Source organism: Heptranchias perlo, chromosome 14 (assembly GCF_035084215.1).
Source record: "Heptranchias perlo isolate sHepPer1 chromosome 14, sHepPer1.hap1, whole genome shotgun sequence".
Lineage (NCBI taxonomy): Eukaryota > Metazoa > Chordata > Chondrichthyes > Hexanchiformes > Hexanchidae > Heptranchias > Heptranchias perlo.
In genome coordinates this window covers 61,936,746-61,955,816 of record NC_090338.1, presented here as the reverse complement: position 1 = coordinate 61,955,816, position 19,071 = coordinate 61,936,746, and the positions used below count along the sequence as shown (strand labels likewise).

The window sequence follows — 19,071 nt, the reverse complement described above, 5'->3', positions numbered from 1 at the left end:
GGTTGAAAAAGTGGTTTAAAAAGCATTTGGTATCCTGGGCTTTATAAATAAAGGCATAGAGTACAAAAGCAAGTAAGTTATTTTGAACCTTTATAAAACACTGGTTTGGCCACAACTGGAGTATTGTGTCCAATTCTGGGCACCGCACTTTAGGAAGAATGTGAAGGCCTTAGAGAGGGTGCAGAAAAGATTTACCAGAATGATTCCAGGGATGAGGGACTTCAGTTACGTGGATAGACTGGAGAAGCTGGGATTGTTCTCCTTAGAGCAGAGAAGGTTGAGGGGAGATTTGATAGAAGTGTTCAAAATCATGATGGATTTAGATAACGTGAATAAAGAGAAATTGTTCTCATTGGCGGAAGGGTCGAGAATCAGAGGTCACAGATTTAAGGTAATTGGCAAAAGAACCAAAGGCGACATGAGGAAAAACTTTTTTACGCAGTGAGTAGTTATGACCTGGAATGCACTGCCTGAAAGGGTGGTGGATGCAGATTCAATCGTGGCTTTCAGAAAGGAATTGGTTAAGTATTTGAAGGGAAAAAATTTGCAGGGTATACGGGGAAAGAGTGGGGGAATGGGACTAACTAGCAAAGAGCTGGCACAAGCTCAGTGAGCCAAATGGCCTCCTTCTGTGCTGTAACGATTCTATGATTCTAGGATTCTTTAGGAATCCTTTCTTACCCAGTGTGTGAGAAGCTCAATAAGATAGGAATCACTGCTAGATCTTGTAATGGGAAATGAACCAGAGCAGATAAGAGAAGTAAGCGTAGGGGAACATCTAGGCAATAGCGATCATAACATAATAAGGTGCAAAATAATGATTGAGAAAGACATAAGTAAGGCAAAGACCCAAGTAACAGAATGAAAAAATGTTAATTTTATGGGGATGGGAATAGAACTATTGAATCTAAACTGGAAAAAAATGTTGACAAAGAGATAGAACACCAGTGGGAAGTATTTAAAACAGTGATCAATGGAGTTTAGGAGAAATATATTCCTCTAAAAAAAGAACAAACTAACAAATAAAGAAACACCATGAATGAATAAAAAGATAAGGGTATCATTGAAATTAAAGAAAAAGGCATACTCTAAGCACATAGACAGTAAAGGAGAGGATGACAAATAGGAATATGAAGAGGTTAAGCAAGAAGTCAATAAAACAATTAGGAAAGCAAATAGGAACTACAAAATTAAACTATCAAGGAATATAAAAAGAAATAGTAAAGTATTCTACAGACACATAAATAACAAAAGAAAAATCAGGATAGGGATAGGGCCACTAAGGGATACACAAGATAAGCTCACAGGTAATGACAGTAATACTGAATGGTTACTTTGCCTCAGTATTTACCAGGGAGACTAACAAAGTGGGCATAACATTCGAAGAAGAGATCAAAAAAGATGTAAAGACATTTAAGATAGAGAGGGGGGAGATAACTGATAAACTTAGAGAGGATAAGACCCCTGGCCTGGATGGATTGCATTTGCCCATATTAAAAGAACTTAGGGAAGAGATAGCAGAGGCACTACTACAAAATTCATTAGAAAAGGGAATAGTGCCAGAGGGCTGGCAGACAGCTAATGCTATTCCTATATTTAAAAAGGAAAATAGAACAAGTCCAGGGAACTATAGACCAGTTAGCTTAACGTCAGTGGTAGGAAAGATAATGGAATCTTTACTCAAAGATGTAATTTAAAAAATCAAGAGAATGAAAATATAATGAAGGGTAGTCAGCATGGATTTCAAAAGGGAAAGTTATGTTTGACCAGCCTTCTTGAATTCATTGAAGAAGTAACAGAAAGAGTAGACAACGGTAATGTAATAGATGTGATATATTTGGATTTTCAAAAGGCCTTCGACAAGGTACCGCATTGTAGACTCATAATTAAGGTCGGAGCATGTGGATTCAGGGGACAGGTATGGATAGCAAGTTGGCTACAAAACAGAAAACAGAGTAGGGGTTAAGAGTACGTACTCAGACTGGCAAAAGACAGGAAGTGGTGTTCCGCAGGGATCAGTGCTGGGGCCACCGTTGTTCACAATTTATATTAACAATTTGGACGCGGCAATTGGAAGTACAATTTCAAAATTTGCAGATGACACCAAGTTGGGGGTATAGTTAATATAAAGGAAGAATACGTCAAAATGCAGTAAGACATTAATAAACTTGCAGAATGGGCTTGTAATTTGCAAATTAATTTCAATATTGATAAGTGTGAGGTGGTGCTTTTAGGTAGGAAGAATAAGGAGGCCACATACTGCTTGGATAATAAGAGTCTAAATGGGGTAGAGGAACGTACAGATACATAAATCATTAAAAGTAATGATGTAAGTTAATAAGGCCATAAAAAAGGCAAACCAAGCACTGGGGTTCATTTCTAGAGGGATAAAATTGAACAGCAGAGATGTTATGTTAAACTTATATAGAACCTTGGTCAGACCACACTTGGAGTACTGTGTACAATTCTGGTTTCCATAGAATCATAGAAGGTTACTGCATGGAAGGAGGCCATTCGGCCCATCGAGTCCACGTGGGCTCTATACATGAGCAATCCAGCTAGTCCCACTGCACTGCCCTATCCCCGTAGCCCTGCACATTTTTTCGTTTCAAGTACTTATCCAGTTCCCCTTTGAAGGCCATGATTGAATCTGCCTCCACCACTCGCACAGGCAGTGCATTCCAGATCCTAACCACTCACTGTGTAAAAAAGTTTTTCCTCATATCACCTTTGGTTCTTTTGCCAATCACCTTAAATCTATGCTCTCTGGTTCTTGACCCTTCCGCCAATGGGAACAGTTTCTCTCTATCCACTCTGTCTAGACCCTTCATGATTTTGAATACCTCTATCAAATCTTCTCTCAACCTTCTCTGTTCCAAGGAGAACAATCCCAGTTTCTCCAGTCTATCCCATAATTTAAGTCCCTCATCCCTGGAATCATTCTGGTAAATCTTCTCTGCGCCTCTCTAAGGCCTTCACATCCTTCCTAAAGTGCAGTGCCCAGAACTGGACACAATACTCCAGTTGCGGTCGAACCAGTGTTTTATAAAGGTTCATCATGGCTTCCTTGCTTTTGTACTCTATGCCTCTATTTATAAAGCCCAAGACCCCGTATGCTTTTTTAACCGCTTGTTCAACCTGTTCTGCTACCTTCAACGATTTGTGCACATACACTCCTAGATCGCTGTGTTCCTGTACCCCTTTTAGAATTATGTCCTCTAGTTTATATTGTCTCTCCTCATTTTTCCTATTGAAATGTATCACCTTGCATTTTTCCGTGTTAAACTTCATCTGCCACGTGTCTGCCCATGCCACCAGAGTGTCTATATCCTCTTGAAGTCTATCACTATCCTCCTCACTGTTCACTACCCTTCCAAGTTTTGTGTCATCCGCAAATTTTGAAATTGTGCCCTGTACTCCCAAGTTCAAGTCATTAATATATATATCAAGAAAAGCAGTGGTCCCAGCACCGACCCCTGGGGAACACCACTGCACACCTCCCTTCAGTCCAAAAAACAACCGGTCATCACTACTCTCTGTTTCCTGTCATTTAGCCAATTCTGTATCCATATTGCTATTGCCTGCTTTATTCCATGGGCCGCAATCTTAATAGCAAGCCTACCATGTGGCACTTTATCAAACACTTTTTGAAAATCCATATACACCACATCAACTGCATTGCCCTCATCTACCCTCTCTGTTACCTCATCAAAAAACTCTATCAAGTTGATTAAACATGATTTGCCTTTAACAAATCCATGCTAGCTTTCCCTAATCAATCCACACTCATCCAAGTGACTATTAATTCTGTCCCGGATTATCGTTTCTAAAAGTTTCCCCACCACCGAGGTTAAACTGACTGGCCTATAGTTGCTGGGTTTATCCTTACACCCTTTTTTGAATAAGGCTGTAACATTTTCAATTCTCCAGTCCTCTGGCACCACCCCCATATCTAAGGATGTCTGGAAGACTATGGCCAGTATCTCCGCAATTTCCCCCCTTACTTCCCTGAGCAACCTAGGGTTTATCCCATCCGGACCAGGTGACTTATCTACTTTAAGTACAGCTAGCCTTTCTAGTACCTCTTCTTTCTAGATTTTTAGCCCATCCAGTATCTTAACTATATCTTCCTTTACTGAGACTCTGGCAGCATCTTCTTCCTTGGTAAAGACCGATGCAAAGTATTCATTTAATACCTCAGCCCTGCCCACTGCCTCCATGAGCAGATCTCCTTTACGGACCCTAATCGGCCCCATCCCTCTTCTTACTACCCGTTTACTGTTAACAGGCCTATAGAAGATTTTTGGATTCCCTTTTATTTTGGTCGCTCGTCTATTCATATATTCTCTCTTTGCCCCTCTTATTTCCTTTTTCACTTCCCCTCTGAACTTTCTATATTCTGCTTAGTTCTCACTTGTTATATCAACCTGACACCTGTCATATGCCGCTTTTCTCCGCTTCATCTTATTCTCTATTTCCTTTGTTATCCAGGGAGCTCTGGCTTTAGTTGCCCTACCTTTCTCCCTCGTGGGAATGTATTTTGTTTGTACCTGAATCATCTCCTCTTTAAAGGCCGCCCACTGTTCAATTACACTTTTGCCTGCCAATCTGTGATTCCAAATTACCCGGGCCGGATCTGTACTCATCCCACTGAAATTGGCCCTCCTCCAATTGAGTATTTTTACTTTAGAGTGCTCCGTGTCCTTTTCCATAGCTATTCTAAACCTTATGATACTATGATCACTGCTCCCTAAATGCTGACTCTTGCTCCACTTGGCCCGTCTCATTCCCTAGAACCAAGTCCAGCAATGCGTCCTTCCTCATTGGGCCGGAAACATACTGTTTGAGAATGTTATCCTGAACACATTTCAAAAATTCCTCTCCTTCTTTGCCCCTTATATTATTGCGTTCCCAGTCTATATTAGGATAGTTGAAATCCCCCGTTATCACTCCTCTATGGCTTTTGCACCTCTCTGTAATTTCCCTGCAAATTTGCGCCTCTACATCCTTCCCATTAGCTGGTGGCCATATTATAAAAAGGATACAGAGGCATTGGAGAAGGTGCAAAAAAGATTCACAAGGATGATACCAGAATTGAGAGGATATCCTTATCAGGAAAGGCTGAATAGGCTAGGACTCTTTTCTCTAGAAAAGAGAAGGCTGAGGGGTGACCTGATAGAGGTCTTTAAGATAATGAGAGGGTTTGATGGGGTAGACATGGAGAAAATTTTTCCACTTGTGGGGGAGCCCAAGACTAGAGGTCATAAATATAAGATAGTCACTAATAAATCCAATAGGGAATTCAGGAGAAACTTCTTTACCCAAAGGCTGGTCCGAATATAGAGCCCGCTACCACAAGGAACAGTTGAGGTAAATAACATATATCCATTTAAGGGGAAGCTAGGTAAGCACAAGAAGGAGAAAGGAGTAGAAGGGTATGCTGGCACGACTGGATGAAGTAGGGAGGGCAGAGGCTCGTATGGAGCATAAATGCCGGCACAGACCAGTTGGGCCGACTGGCCTGTTTCGGTGCTGTAGACTCGATGAAAGTGATTTGGAATTATAGGTTATTGGACTAGGTTACAGACAACAATCAAATCGAGGAGTTCAGATGGTTTATATATAGAATAATGGATACGTGGGAGTGAGTTACAAGCAGCAATCTAAGCGAGGAGTTCAGAGTTATATTGGAAATAAGAGCCCACTATATGCTCCAATTATTACAAGACATTCGGTGAATTCTGAGCTGATGAGTGATAAGAAATGAAGCAACTTCAGAGAGATGCCCTCTACTGCGTCAGTGGGACATTTTAGCTTCTCACAACAGATGGCCCTGTGGCCCCTTTAAGCGAGATTACCGATTTATGTTGAATGATGAGCAGTTTCAAGCTATGACTCCACTTCCACTTGGACCTGAGTTGGGACCACGACAATCCTTTTCACATAGGTTCATTAAAGTTATGATTGAGAGCAACTTTCATCATTTCTGGGGTGGTAGAATTCTATTTCCTGTCTCAAAGGTGAAAGGACAGTCTGCTGACCCACTGCACCAACCAGTCCCACTATTAAACTGCCTAATTCTTAAAGGCAATGTTGGGATTCTTTCCGTGTTCTTTGCTTATTTATTGAGGACTCAGTAACTTTTGTAGGGGGGATGGCGACAAGATTGGAGAAAGGGTTAGGGAATCAGAAGTCTTTATGTTTATAATATGTAGCACAGCATATTGTACACATCAGTCAAATATGAAATGTTGTGAAATATTTATGGAATGTGCCGAAATGTAAGTAATGTATCTCGTGTGGGTATAAATTATGGAAGTAGCTTTTGAATGAATGGCGGTCTCAAAATATAAGCTATGCTACATGGTATCACAAACAACAAGACGAGTTTGCCAAGAAAATAATGTTTTGAAAATGCATAATGAACTTTATAAAAATATTGCAGACATGAGTAGACAAGTGGTTAATGTTGTTTATTTAAATAGGTTATTGAAATTGTCTGAATGAATTGTAGGGGTGAGAGTGTACATATTTTACTAAAACTACAGGCATTTTCCCCAAAAATTAAACTAGAAGAGACTCAAGTATCATGAAAGGTCATGCAGCCCACTGCAGTTCATTCCTAAATTTGTTATTGTAGCATTTTACTGTTTTGGAGAATTCCTCTCATGATTTTGCTGCTATTATCTCACCTCGTATTTACCACTCACTGATATCTATCTATATAATGCTATATAACGGTACACCAGCACACACTTTTATCACACTTCCTGTGCCACACCCTTGGTATCATACGTTCTTGAATGCAAATTTCTTGCAGCTGATTGGCTTGAATTTCATACCGATAAAGGAGTGACAAATCAGAACTCTACAACTATGGGAAATGATGAAAATCTACCAATAGATAAAAGCAAAAACTGATCCAATCAAATCACTCAAAAATGTTCAAAATCTTTTCAGCCACAATAAATCAGAACAAAGCAATTATGTGAAGTGACAAAATTCTACCAATTAAGTCACCCAATTTTTTTTTACAAAACCTGTCATCTGCCATTTTGCTTTTCACACAAAATGAAATATTAAAAATAAGGCTTCTGATTGAAACCATTAAAAATTACTTTTATAGCAACAACAGGATTGAGTTTACTTATAAAAATGTATTTTGTATCTTTGAATGCCATCATTAACTAAGAGGCCTCAGCCTCTATCAAAGACTTACCCTTGCAGCTGATGTTTTCCCCAAAGCTATCACTCAGCTGAAGGAACATATCAGCTATACCTATACCTGAAACTCCCAGGATGTTGCAGGCTGACTGTATGCACGGTGCAGAATTTCCTAGTATGTATCAGATTGCTTTTCTCAGTATACAACAGGAAATGTTTCTTATCCCATGTTATAACAGCATTTTTGAGATTCTTTGCTTTTCCAAATGACTTGAAAACAAACTAGTGAATTAATTTTCAATATTCTCTCGGGTAAAGTTATGCATTGAAGCTGTTATCAAGTTCTGAACTTTTACATTAGAGAGAAAGAGAGAGGTGCCTTTTTGTTTGCACTGATAATTTGAAAACTATAATTGTTTACAGAAAACATGTTTATTTTCCTGAGTACAAATGTCAAAGCAGGTGCAAATATTTTATGAGTTTGTTTTTCTCAATATTTTGAATACAAGCTGGAAAATGAATTTAAGAAGGCGTAGTGAGTAAAAGTTTCACATGAAAATTATCGCCTGCTTATTTTTCTAATTCAGCGGGAGTGCAGCACATAGAGAATAAGAGTGGGATAATGACAGCATCTGTACTTTACTTTGTTTATACTGAGATTTAAAAATAATTATTTTTGGAAAAATTAATTTTTCAACTGTGCCAACTATTTTAGCAACTGAAGTAAACATTATGGGCCCGATTTTACCAGGGGTGCGGGTTCTGGGCGGGTGGGCCAGCGGGCGCGTTGAAATTAGTGGGTTGCCCACGCGATCGTAGCAGGCAACACACTAATTGGAATCACTGACCTGCTCCTCCGGGTTCCCCGATGCTGATCTGCGCGTCGGGCGGGCTGCGCATGTGCAGTAAGATCTGTCAGCTGGAGGCGCTCTATTTAAAGGGGCAGTCCTCCACTGACAGATGTTGCCAAAAACAGCAAAAATTACAGCATGGAGCAGCCCAGGGGGAAGGCTGCTCCCAGTTTAATGATGCCTCACCCCAGGTATCATTAGATGGGGTGAGGAGGAGGGGGAGGACAGAGATCTTCCACCCGGCGGGCGGGAGGAAGCGGCCTGCCTCTGCCACCAAGAAGGCCTGGCTCGAGGTGGCAGAGGAGGTCACCAGCACCACCAACATATCGCCCACCTGCATGGAGTGCAGGAGGTGCTCCAATGACCTCAGTAGGTCAGCCACAATGAGAACACTTACTCATTCCCCTACACTCCGTCTGCCACAACACTGCCCCCACCTCACATCTCCTTCAGCACTGCCAACACTACTCTGTCACATCACCCCTCATACCCACTCAAACCTCATCCTCATCTTACCTGCACCTACTCACCTCGCGAGTACTCACCCCGCCACTACCACGCAACCCAATCCTCATACAATCTCATGGCTCTATCCCATACTCACCCTCTCGTGCATCTCTCTCACGGCCAGCCTCACTCAACCTGCCACCACCTGTGCTGCAGCCACAGGGCATGCATCACATATGTGCAGTAGGCAGCGTAAGACAAACGTGTCGTGAGCATGAAGGGGATGCACAAGGGTATTTGAGGGTTTGTCATGGTTCTTACATCTTAAAGAACAACGCACATCACACATTACATTGGCACCAATACTGCCATGTCTTCGCGAATCCTGTCCGGTTTGTGGAATAATGCCCGCTCCTGGGTATCCCTATGAGGACCCACCACTGATGCCACCCAGTGTGTCACTGCAGAGTGGGTGTAGGTGTATTTGCAGGGCTCTTCTGCGCAGACGACTGAGAGACATCGGGGATGTCTCCGGTTGCACCCTGGAAGGATGCGGAGGAGAAGTTGTGGAGGGCAGTGGTGACTTTGACAGCGACAGGTAGGAAGATGGTGCACGGGCCAGCCGGGAGCAGCTCGGCATGAAAGAGGCTGCAGATGTCCACGACTACATGTCGACTGACTCTGAGCCTCCGTGTGCACTGCTGCTCAGAGAGGTCCAGGAGGCTGAGCCTCGGTCTGTGGACCCTGTGGCGAGGGTAGTGCCCTCTGCGACGTATCTGTCTCTGCGGTAGCCCTCCCTCCTGCTGTACAGGTGGATGTGTCACAGCACTCTGTTGTGGAGCTCCACGTGTCAGAGGTGGACGGCGTGGATGGCGAGGCTGGTGAGGCTGGTGATGCTGTTCGTCCTCCGAGGAGGTCATGACTGCAGCTACGGCGGCCCCCATCCGCAAGATGTACATCTGAGGGGGTCCGCAAGGTAGGTACATGTCTCCGGACCCCGGGGTAAGTGTGCAGGTTGGTGACTTTGACCGTCAGGAGGAGGGTGGTGGAGGCCAAACTTTGTCCCAGGTGACAGAGCGGCCTCCTGCAATGGCTGAGGGTCTCCCCCCTCACCTTTCAAATGGACCTTTGCAGCTGCCACAGGCTGACGGCTGCAACACGTCCATTTCAACTGGGACTGTTTCCCCCAGTGTGTGAAACAGTCCCATGTTTATCCAAAATCACACACAGTCCCTTAATCAGGTCAGTTAATGACCTGAACAACCAAAGTTAATACACTCAAGTGGCATCCCGCTGGCTTTAATTGCCTGCGGGATTCCCACCAGCAGGGACTGCGCACGCACCCCCGCACGTCAGCGCGGAACCCGGAAGTGGGCGGGATCGAGGCGCGATCCGGTCCTGCGCCTCCATTTCGGGATTTTCGAGCCCCCCCCCGCCGAGAACGCACCCGAGAGCGGGTGCTAAAATCGGCCCCTATTTATTTTCCAGCAACCAGTCAAAAAACAATTGCTTCGCTGTCTCTGGACAGAAATCCTTACAAATTCCTTTCTAAATTCTCTCACTGGAGAGGTTCACCCTCTACTTCCAAAATCCAGCTCTCTTTGTAATAGAATAATCTCTGACTGCGAGTAATGCCACTGGGGAGCTCTCTCTCTCTCTCTCTCTCACTCCACTACAGGTATTACATGGAATACTGAGCACTATTTTAGGTTAAACCACAAATCCAGGACAAGGCATAAAAATACAAACTGGTAAAACCAATTGCAGGATGGATATCAGGAAGCATTTCTTCAAGTAAAGAGTGAACAATACTCAAAATTGACTTCGGGTAGAGCAGTAGAGGTAGAAATTCAGGAGTCTTTCAAGAGGCAACTGGATATTATGATGGAGAGATCAGAGGTTTCTATGGAAGGATGAGCTAGATGGGTCTCATCTATACTTATCTTTTTGAAAAGACTGCTACATTTCTTGAGAAGTTATTGAAAAGGGCAATTACAGACTTTGCTTATCATATTTATATTTGATAACATACTCAATAATATTTGCCAAATTATTTTTACATTACATAGTATTTTACAGCACAGAAACAGGCCATTCGGCCCAACTGGTCTATGCTGTTATTTATGCTCCACACGAGTCTCCTTCTACCTTACTTCATCTCAACTTATCAACTCACCCTTCTATTTCTTTCTCACTCATGCACTTTTCTAGCTTCCCATTAAATGCATCTATGCTATTTGCTTCAACCACTCCATGTGGTAGAACATTCTTAGATTATTTCCTATTTATTATTTTATTTTACAATGTTTCACAGAGATTCATAATTTTACAGCAAAAATGTAAATACTTAATTTGGATTCTCCTTTTTAAGATTGTTATCGGGCACGTGCTCCCATATTCTGCCATGGAGGTTTACACTCGATTAGAAATAAATTTATTAGATTAAGCTGGAAAAGCTCTGGCTCATGTCTACCTGTCCAAAGGGAGCATGCAACATAGCAGGAAATTATATTCAAACGGGCGAGCCAATCACTGCAAGAAGAGTAATTGTTAATCCTCAGGATCACACCACACTTAAAGTGCAGATTATTGAAAAAGATACAGCTTCCAAATTGTAATGGGCAAGGTCCAATAATGGAAACTACAGTGAACCCTTTGAAAGAGCAAAAGGTTCCATTAAACCCTGAAGTTGTAACTGAGACTATAATCGCATCATAGCTGCCCATGAGCTATCCTCAAGTTATGTTATCCCCAATTTTTCTTCTCTTGTCATGATTTCCCTAAACCATATATCATCCCTCAACTGAGAGAACATACAGGCAGCACCACCTCCTCTACCACTCCCCACCACCTCCTCTACCACTCCCCACCACCTCCTCTACCACTTCCCACCACCTCCTCTACCACTCCCCACCACCTCCTCTACCATTCCCCACCACCTCCTCTACCACTCCCCACCACCTCCTCTACCACTCCCCACCACCTCCTCTACCACTCCCCACCACCTCCTCTACCACTCCCCACCACCTCCTCTACCACTCCCCACCACCTCCTCTACCACTCCCCACCACCTCCTCTACCACTCCCCACCACCTCCTCTACCACTCCCCACCACCTCCTCTACCACTCCCCACCACCTTCCCTGGGCACTTGATAATGGCACACCTTTGAACCAACCACTAGATGGTAGAAGAGATTGGCATGGGGTGGCTCTCCTGCCATCTTTCTCTTCCCTTAACAAGGGGGAAGTGCCTGGGTGTAGTTTGGTACCTCTACCCTGATGCCATGGGGTGAAATACTGACATCAATCTGTGGCATTGGATAAGCACCACTGCATTGCATCCATTTTCTTTTTAAGTGAGTTGATGACACTGAAGGCTCAAATCTGCTAGGTTTGCAGCTTTTGTATTTTGGACAGGGCAAGAGTCCAATGCTGTCAAAATAATATTTATAATGTTAATTTTCAAAATCTTTCTGCTTTGTTTACTCTGAAGTTTGGCCTTGCTGCTGAATTTAGGGTTTGAGCCTACTCCCTGCATAACTCTGTCCCGTTTAATTTCAAAGACAAATATTTACACAAATACATGCTGTGAATCAGGAGAAACTTTATCTGCATTTTTCTTATTATTGTTTATTTGAAAAATGACTGATTTTACCATTATAAAGCTAGACAGCACCCAGATTACCGTGAGGACTGCTTTTCTCCACATGTGCCGTGAGAAAAGCTCAATTTCGATCCCAGTCTATTGGGCATTTTCCTAAGTTTTTGGATTTCATTTTGTGCTCATCAAGGTGAAGGATGTCAGCATCGCTGAATGAAACATTATTAAATTCTCTTCATTCAATACCGGTAAGAAGCACTCTTAGGAACAGCATGGGTTAGCTGCAGAGTAAAGGTCCCACTACACTAATTTTACAGCATTCCCAGGTCATATTAGACGCAGAATAAATGTCCCTTTACACTGCTCTATTCAGCACACTTGGGTCAGGTCAGATGCAGAGTAAAGGTGCTACTACACTGCTCTGTACTGCACTCTCAGATCAGGTTAGGTGCAGAGGAAAGGCCCCTCTACACTGCTCCTTGCATCACTCCCAAAGTCAGGTGAGATGCAGAGTAAAGCTCTCTTTACATTGCTTCATCAGGCATTGCCAGGTAGGTCAAAATAGATTCACAATGGGAGGTCCCGCAAGGCCATCAGATTTCTCTCCTTCAATCATTAGATTTCTGTCGTTTTTTGTTTGTTCAGAGAATGCAGGAGATTCCAACAAGGCCACATTTATTGCCCAACCCTAATAGCCCCGAGAAGGTGGTGGTGGTGAGGCTTCTCCTTGAACCGCTGCAGTCCTTGTGATGGTGCTGCTCCTATAATGGTGTTAGGTAGGGAATTCCTAGATATTGACCCAATGAAGAGGAAGGAACATTTAATATATGTCCAAGCCAGGATGCTGTGTGACTAGGTGGGAAACTTGCAGATGATGCTTTTCCCATGACATTGCTGCTGTTGTCCTTCACAGTGGTATAGGTCATGGGGCTGGGAGGTGCTTTTGAAGTATTCATGGTGAATTGCTACAGTGCACCCTGTAGGTAGTATATATTGCAGCCACAGTATGCCGGTGGTGGAGGGGGTCGATATTGAGTCCAGTGGTGGGGGCAACAAATAAACAGATTGCTTTACCCTGGGTGGTGTTGCTCTTCTTATGTAGTGCCCAGAATTGAACACAATGCACCAGCTGAGGCGTAACCAGTGTTTTATAAAGGTTTAGCACAACTTCCTTGCTTTTGTACTCAATGCCTCCACTAACAAAGCCCAGGATCCCATATGCTTTTTTAGCAGCCTAACAGCCTTCTCAACTTGTCTTGCCATCTTCAAAGATTTGTGTATGTGCACCCCAGGTCTCTCTATTCCTACATCCCCTTTAAAATTGTACCATTTAGTTTATATTGCCTCTCCTCATTCTTCCTACCAAAATGCAACACTTCACACTTCTCTGCATTAAATTTCATCTGCCATGTGTCTGCCCATTTCATTAGTCTGTCTATGTCCTCCTGAAATCTGTTATTGTCACCCTACACTTCTGAATTTTGTATTATCTGCAAACTTTGAAATTGTACCCACTATATCCAGGTCATTGATATATATCAAAAAGAGCAGTGGTCCTAATACTGACCCCTGGGGAACACCACTGTATACTTCCCTCCAGTCTGAAAAACAACCGTTCACCACTACTCTCTGCTTTCTGTCCAGTAGCCAATTTTGTATCCACGCTGCCACTGTCCCTTTAATCCCATGGGCTTTAATTTTGCTAACAATTCTATTATGTGGTACTTTATCAAGTGCCATTTGAAAGTCCATAAACACATCAACCACATTACCCTCATCAACCCTCTTCATTACTTCATCAAAGAACTCAATCAAGTTAGTCAAATATGATTTTCCTTTAACAAATCCGTGATGATTTTCATTTATTAGCCCATACTTTCCCAAGTGCCAATTAATTTTGTCCTGGATTATTCTCTCTAAACTTTTCTTTTTTTTCATAGACAGCACTGGACTTGCAGCCAAAACTGTGAAACTGCCAGGATATTTTGCCCCCCACCCACTGTGAGAGGTCCTGAGGACTAGGTATGGGATTTCCAATTGGCATTCCTTTGCTGGAAGAGGAGAGGAAGCGGCAGGAGAGGATGGGGGAAATAAGAGTGAAGCAGCATGTGAGGAAGATGCACCCTTCAAGGTATTATCCCCCTCCCCACCACCAAAGAATGTACAGGCCACACAGGTCCTCTGCAGACCTTATCGAGGAGCTCTGTGTTAGAAGAGCATGCTTCACCAAAGATGCAATATGGAAGCTGTACCAACTACTACATCCAGTTTTTATGGTATTGCTGGATTTCCCCAAGTGCAGGGCACAACAGATACCACCCACATTGCTTTGCGAGCTCCCATCATTAATCCCCTCAACTTCTTGAACAGAAAAGTGTACCATTCATTCAATGTCCAGATTGTGTGCAAAGAATTCTCCACATCAACATGAGATTTGCAGGAAGTTGCCATGATATCTTTGTCTTTAGGAATTCTGCTCTCCCTGAGCTCTTCAAGGAAGAGAATAATGTGAGATTGCTTGTCGATATCAAGGCGCATCCATGTTCCCACGACCCCACCAGGCTTTGCAAGAACAGCAGCAGAGAAGCACTATGATAAGGCACATGTTTTTTTTTTATTCGTTCACGGGATGTGGGCGTCGCTGGCAAGGCCGGCATTTATTGCCCATCCCTAATTGCCCTCGAGAAGGTGGTGGTGAGCCGCCTTCTTGAACCGCTGCAGTCCGTGTGGTGACGGTTCTCCCACAGTGCTGTTAGGAAGGGAGTTCCAGGATTTTGACCCAGCGACAATGAAGGAACGGCGATATATTTCCAAGTCGGGATGGTGTGTGACTTGGAGGGGAACGTGCAGGTGGTGTTGTTCCCATGCGCCTGCTGCCCTTGTCCTTCTAGGTGGTAGAGGTCGCGGGTTTGGGAGGTGCTGTCGAAGAAGCCTCGGCGAGTTGCTGCAGTGCATCCTGTGGATGGTGCACACTGCAGCCACAGTGCGCCGGTGGTGAAGGGAGTGAATGTTTAGGGTGGTGGATGGGGTGCCAATCAAGCGGGCTGCTTTATCTTGGATGGTGTCGAGCTTCTTGAGTGTTGTTGGAGCTGCACTCATCCAGGCAAGTGGAGAGTATTCCATCACACTCCTGACTTGTGCCTTGTAGATGGTGGAAAGGCTTTGGGGAGTCAGGAGGTGAGTCACTCGCCGCAGAATACCCAGCCTCTGACCTGCTCTTGTAGCCACAGTATTTATATGGCTGGTCCAGTTAAGTTTCTGGTCAATGGTGACCCCCAGGATGTTGATGGTGGGGGATTCGGCGATGGTAATGCCGTTGAATGTCAAGGGGAGGTGGTTAGACTCTCTCTTGTTGGAGATGGTCATTGCCTGGCACTTATCTGGCACGAATGTTACTTGCCACTTATCAGCCCAAGCCTGGATGTTGTCCAGGTCTTGCTGCATGCAGGCTCGGACTGCTTCATTATCTGAGGGGTTGCGAATGGAACTGAACACTGTGCAGTCATCAGCGAACATCCCCATTTCTGACCTTATGATGGAGGGAAGGTCATTGATGAAGCAGCTGAAGATGGTTGGGCCTAGGACACTGCCCTGAGGAACTCCTGCAGCAATGCCTTGGGGCTGAGATGATTGGCCTCCAACAACCACTACCATCTTCCTTTGTGCTAGGTATGACTCCAGCCACTGGAGAGTTTTCCCCCTGATTCCCATTGACTTCAATTTTACTAGGGCTCCTTGGTGCCACACTCGGTCAAATGCTGCCTTGATGTCAAGGGCAGTCACTCTCACCTCACCTCTGGAATTCAGCTCTTTTGTCCATGTTTGGACCAAGGCTGTAATGAGGTCTGGAGCCGAGTGGTCCTGGCGGAACCCAAACTGAGCATTGGTGAGCAGGTTATTGGTGAGTAAGTGCCGCTTGATAGCACTGTCGACGACACCTTCCATCACTTTGCTGATGATTGAGAGTAGACTGATGGGGCAGTAATTGGCCGGATTGGATTTGTCCTGCTTTTTGTGGACAGGACATACCTGGGCAATTTTCCACATTGTCGGGTGGATGCCAGTGTTGTAGCTGTACTGGAACAGCTTGGCTAGAGGCGCAGCTAGTTCTGGAGCACAAATCTTCAGCACTACAGCTGGGATGTTATCAGGGCCCATAGCCTTTGCTGTATCCAGTGCACTCAGCCGTTTCTTGATATCACGTGGAGTGAATCGAATTGGCCGAAGACTGGCTTCCGTGATGGTGGGGATATCGGGAGGAGGCTGAGATGGATTATCCACTCGGCACTTCTGGCTGAAGATGGTTGCAAACGCTTCAGCCTTGTCTTTTGCACTCACGTGCTGGACTCCGCCATCATTGAGAATGGGGATGTTTGCAGAGCCTCCTCCTCCCGTTAGTTGTTTAATTGTCCACCACCATTCACGACTGGATGTGGCAGGACTGCAGAGCTTTGATCTGATCCGTTGGTTGTGGAATCGCTTAGCTCTGTCCATAGCATGTTGCTTCCGCTGTTTAGCATGCATGTAGTCCTGAGTTGTAGCTTCACCAGGTTGGCACCTCATTTTTAGGTACGCCTGGTGCTGCTCCTGGCATGCTCTTCTACACTCCTCATTGAACCAGGGTTGATCCACTGGCTTGTTGGTAATGGTAGAGTGAGGAATATGCCGGGCCATGAGGTTACAGATTGTGCTGGAATACAATTCTGCTGCTGCTGATGGCCCACAGCGCCTCATGGATTCCCAGTTTTGAGCTGCTGGATCTGTTCTGAATCTATCCCATTTAGCACGGTGGTAGTGCCACACAACACGTTGGATGGTGTCCTCAGTGCGAAGACAGGATTTCATCTCCACGAGGACTGTGCGGTGGTCACTCCTACCAATACTGTCATGGACAGATGCATTTGCGACAGGTAGATTGGTGAGGACGAGGTCAAGTAAGTTTTTCCCTCGTGTTGGTTCGCTCACCACCTGCCGCAGGCCCAGTCTGGCAGCTATGTCCTTCAGGACTCGGCCAGCTCGGTCAGTAGTGGTGCTACCGAGCCACTCTTGGTGATGGACATTGAAGTCCCCCACCCAGAGTACATTTTGTGCCCTTGCTACCCTCAGTGCTTCCTCCAAGTGGTGTTCAACATGGAGGAGGACTGATTCATCAGCTGAGGGAGGACGGTAGGTGGTAATCAGCAGGAGGTTTCCTTGCCCATGTTTGACCTGATGCCATGAGATTTCATGGGGTCGAGAGTCAATGTTGAGGACTCCCAGGGCCACTCCCTCCTGACTGTATATCACTGTACCGCCACCTCTGGTGGGTCTGTCCTGCCGGTGGGACAGGACATACCCAGGGATGGTGATGGAAGAGTCTGGGACGTTGGCTGAAAGATATGATTCTGTGAGTATGGCTGTGTCAGGCTGTTGCTTGACTAGTCTGTGGGACAGCTCTCCCAATTTTGGCACAAGTCCCCAGATGTTAGTAAGGAGGACCTTGCAGGGTCGACTGGGCTTGGTGTTTTGCCGTTGTCGTGTCCGGTGCCTAGTGGTCCGATGCCGGGTGGTCCGTCCGGTTTTATTCTTATTATGACTTTTCGTAGCGAGATTTTACAACTGAGTGGCTTGCTAGGCCATTTCAGAGGACAATTAAGAATCAACCACATGCTGTGGGTCTGGAGTCACATATAGGCCAGACCGGGTAAGGGCGGCAGGCTTCCTTCCCTAAAGGACATTAGTGAACCAGATGGGTTTTTACGACTCAGGACTACATGCATGCTAAACAGCGGAAGCAACATGCTATGGACAGAGCTAAGCGATTCCACAACCAACGGATCAGATCAAAGCTCTGCAGTCCTGCCACATCCAGTCGTGAATGGTGGTGGACAATTAAACAACTAACGGGAGGAGGAGGCTCTGCAAACATCCCCATTCTCAATGATGGCGGAGTCCAGCACGTGAGTGCAAAAGACAAGGCTGAAGCGTTTGCAACCATCTTCAGCCAGAAGTGCCGAGTGGATAATCATGGCCATCATTACTGATACTAGTATTTTAATTCCAGATTTTTTTATCTAATTAATTGAATTTAATTAATTAATTGAATTTAAATTCACCAGCTGCCGTGGCGGGATTTGAACTCATGACTCTGGATTTTAGTCCAGGCCTCTGGATTACTAGCCCAGTAACATAACCACTATGCTACCGTACCCGGTCTCTATCACTGTAGTCATTGAGAGGACCATTGGGGTCTTAAAGAAATGCTCTCTCTGCCTTTGATAGGACAATATGCTCCAGATCGTGTGTTCCACACAGTTGTCGCCGGCTGTGCCTTGCACAACTTTGTAATCCAAAAAAGAGGAATCTAGAGGAATAAAATATAAAAGCAGGGAGGAAATGTTAAATTTCTATAGAACCTTGGTTCGACCACACTCGGAGTGCAATTATGCGATTCTGGTCTCCATACTCCAAAAATGATATGGAATCATGGAGAAAGTGCAGAAAAGATTTATAAGGATGTTACCAGAATTGAAAGGATGCAACTCGCAGAAAAAAATTGAGCAGGCTGGAGCTCTCATCTCTGCAAAAAAAAAAAGACTGAGAGGAGACTGATGGAGGTGTTTAAAATTATGAAGGGGTTCGATTGGATGGATGTGGAGAAATTGTTTCCACTTGGGGGTGAGCCCAGAACAATATAAAATGGACACTCAGCGATCAAATAAAGAATGTAGGAGGAATTTCTTTACACAGAGAGTGGTGAGAATGTGGAACTCACTGCCACAAGGAGTGGTTGAAGCCGATAGCATTGATGCATTTAACTGGTGGCTTGATTTATACACGAGGGAGAAGGGAATAGAGGGAGAAGGGGGCAGGGTGGGAAGAGGTACTTAGAAAGGGAAGAGGCTCGTGTGGAGTATGAACACCAGCATAGACCAGTTAGATTGAATGGCCTGTTACTGTGCAGTAAATTCTATGTGATTCTACATTCCTTAAGAGGTGGCCTATCTGCATTGCAGACAGAACTACAT

At 44.5% G+C, this 19,071-nt stretch overlaps 1 long non-coding RNA gene across 1 annotated transcript in view; it reads left to right on the top strand.

Annotated features, from left to right (window-relative positions):
• The first annotated feature begins 14,176 nt into the window (after positions 1-14,176).
• LOC137332175 (uncharacterized) overlaps positions 14,177-19,071 on the top strand; it is a 39,006-nt gene continuing 34,111 nt past the window's right edge. The window contains exon 1 of the long non-coding RNA XR_010965609.1: positions 14,177-14,195. This is a non-coding gene — a long non-coding RNA (uncharacterized lncRNA). The remainder of the gene's footprint in view (positions 14,196-19,071) is intronic.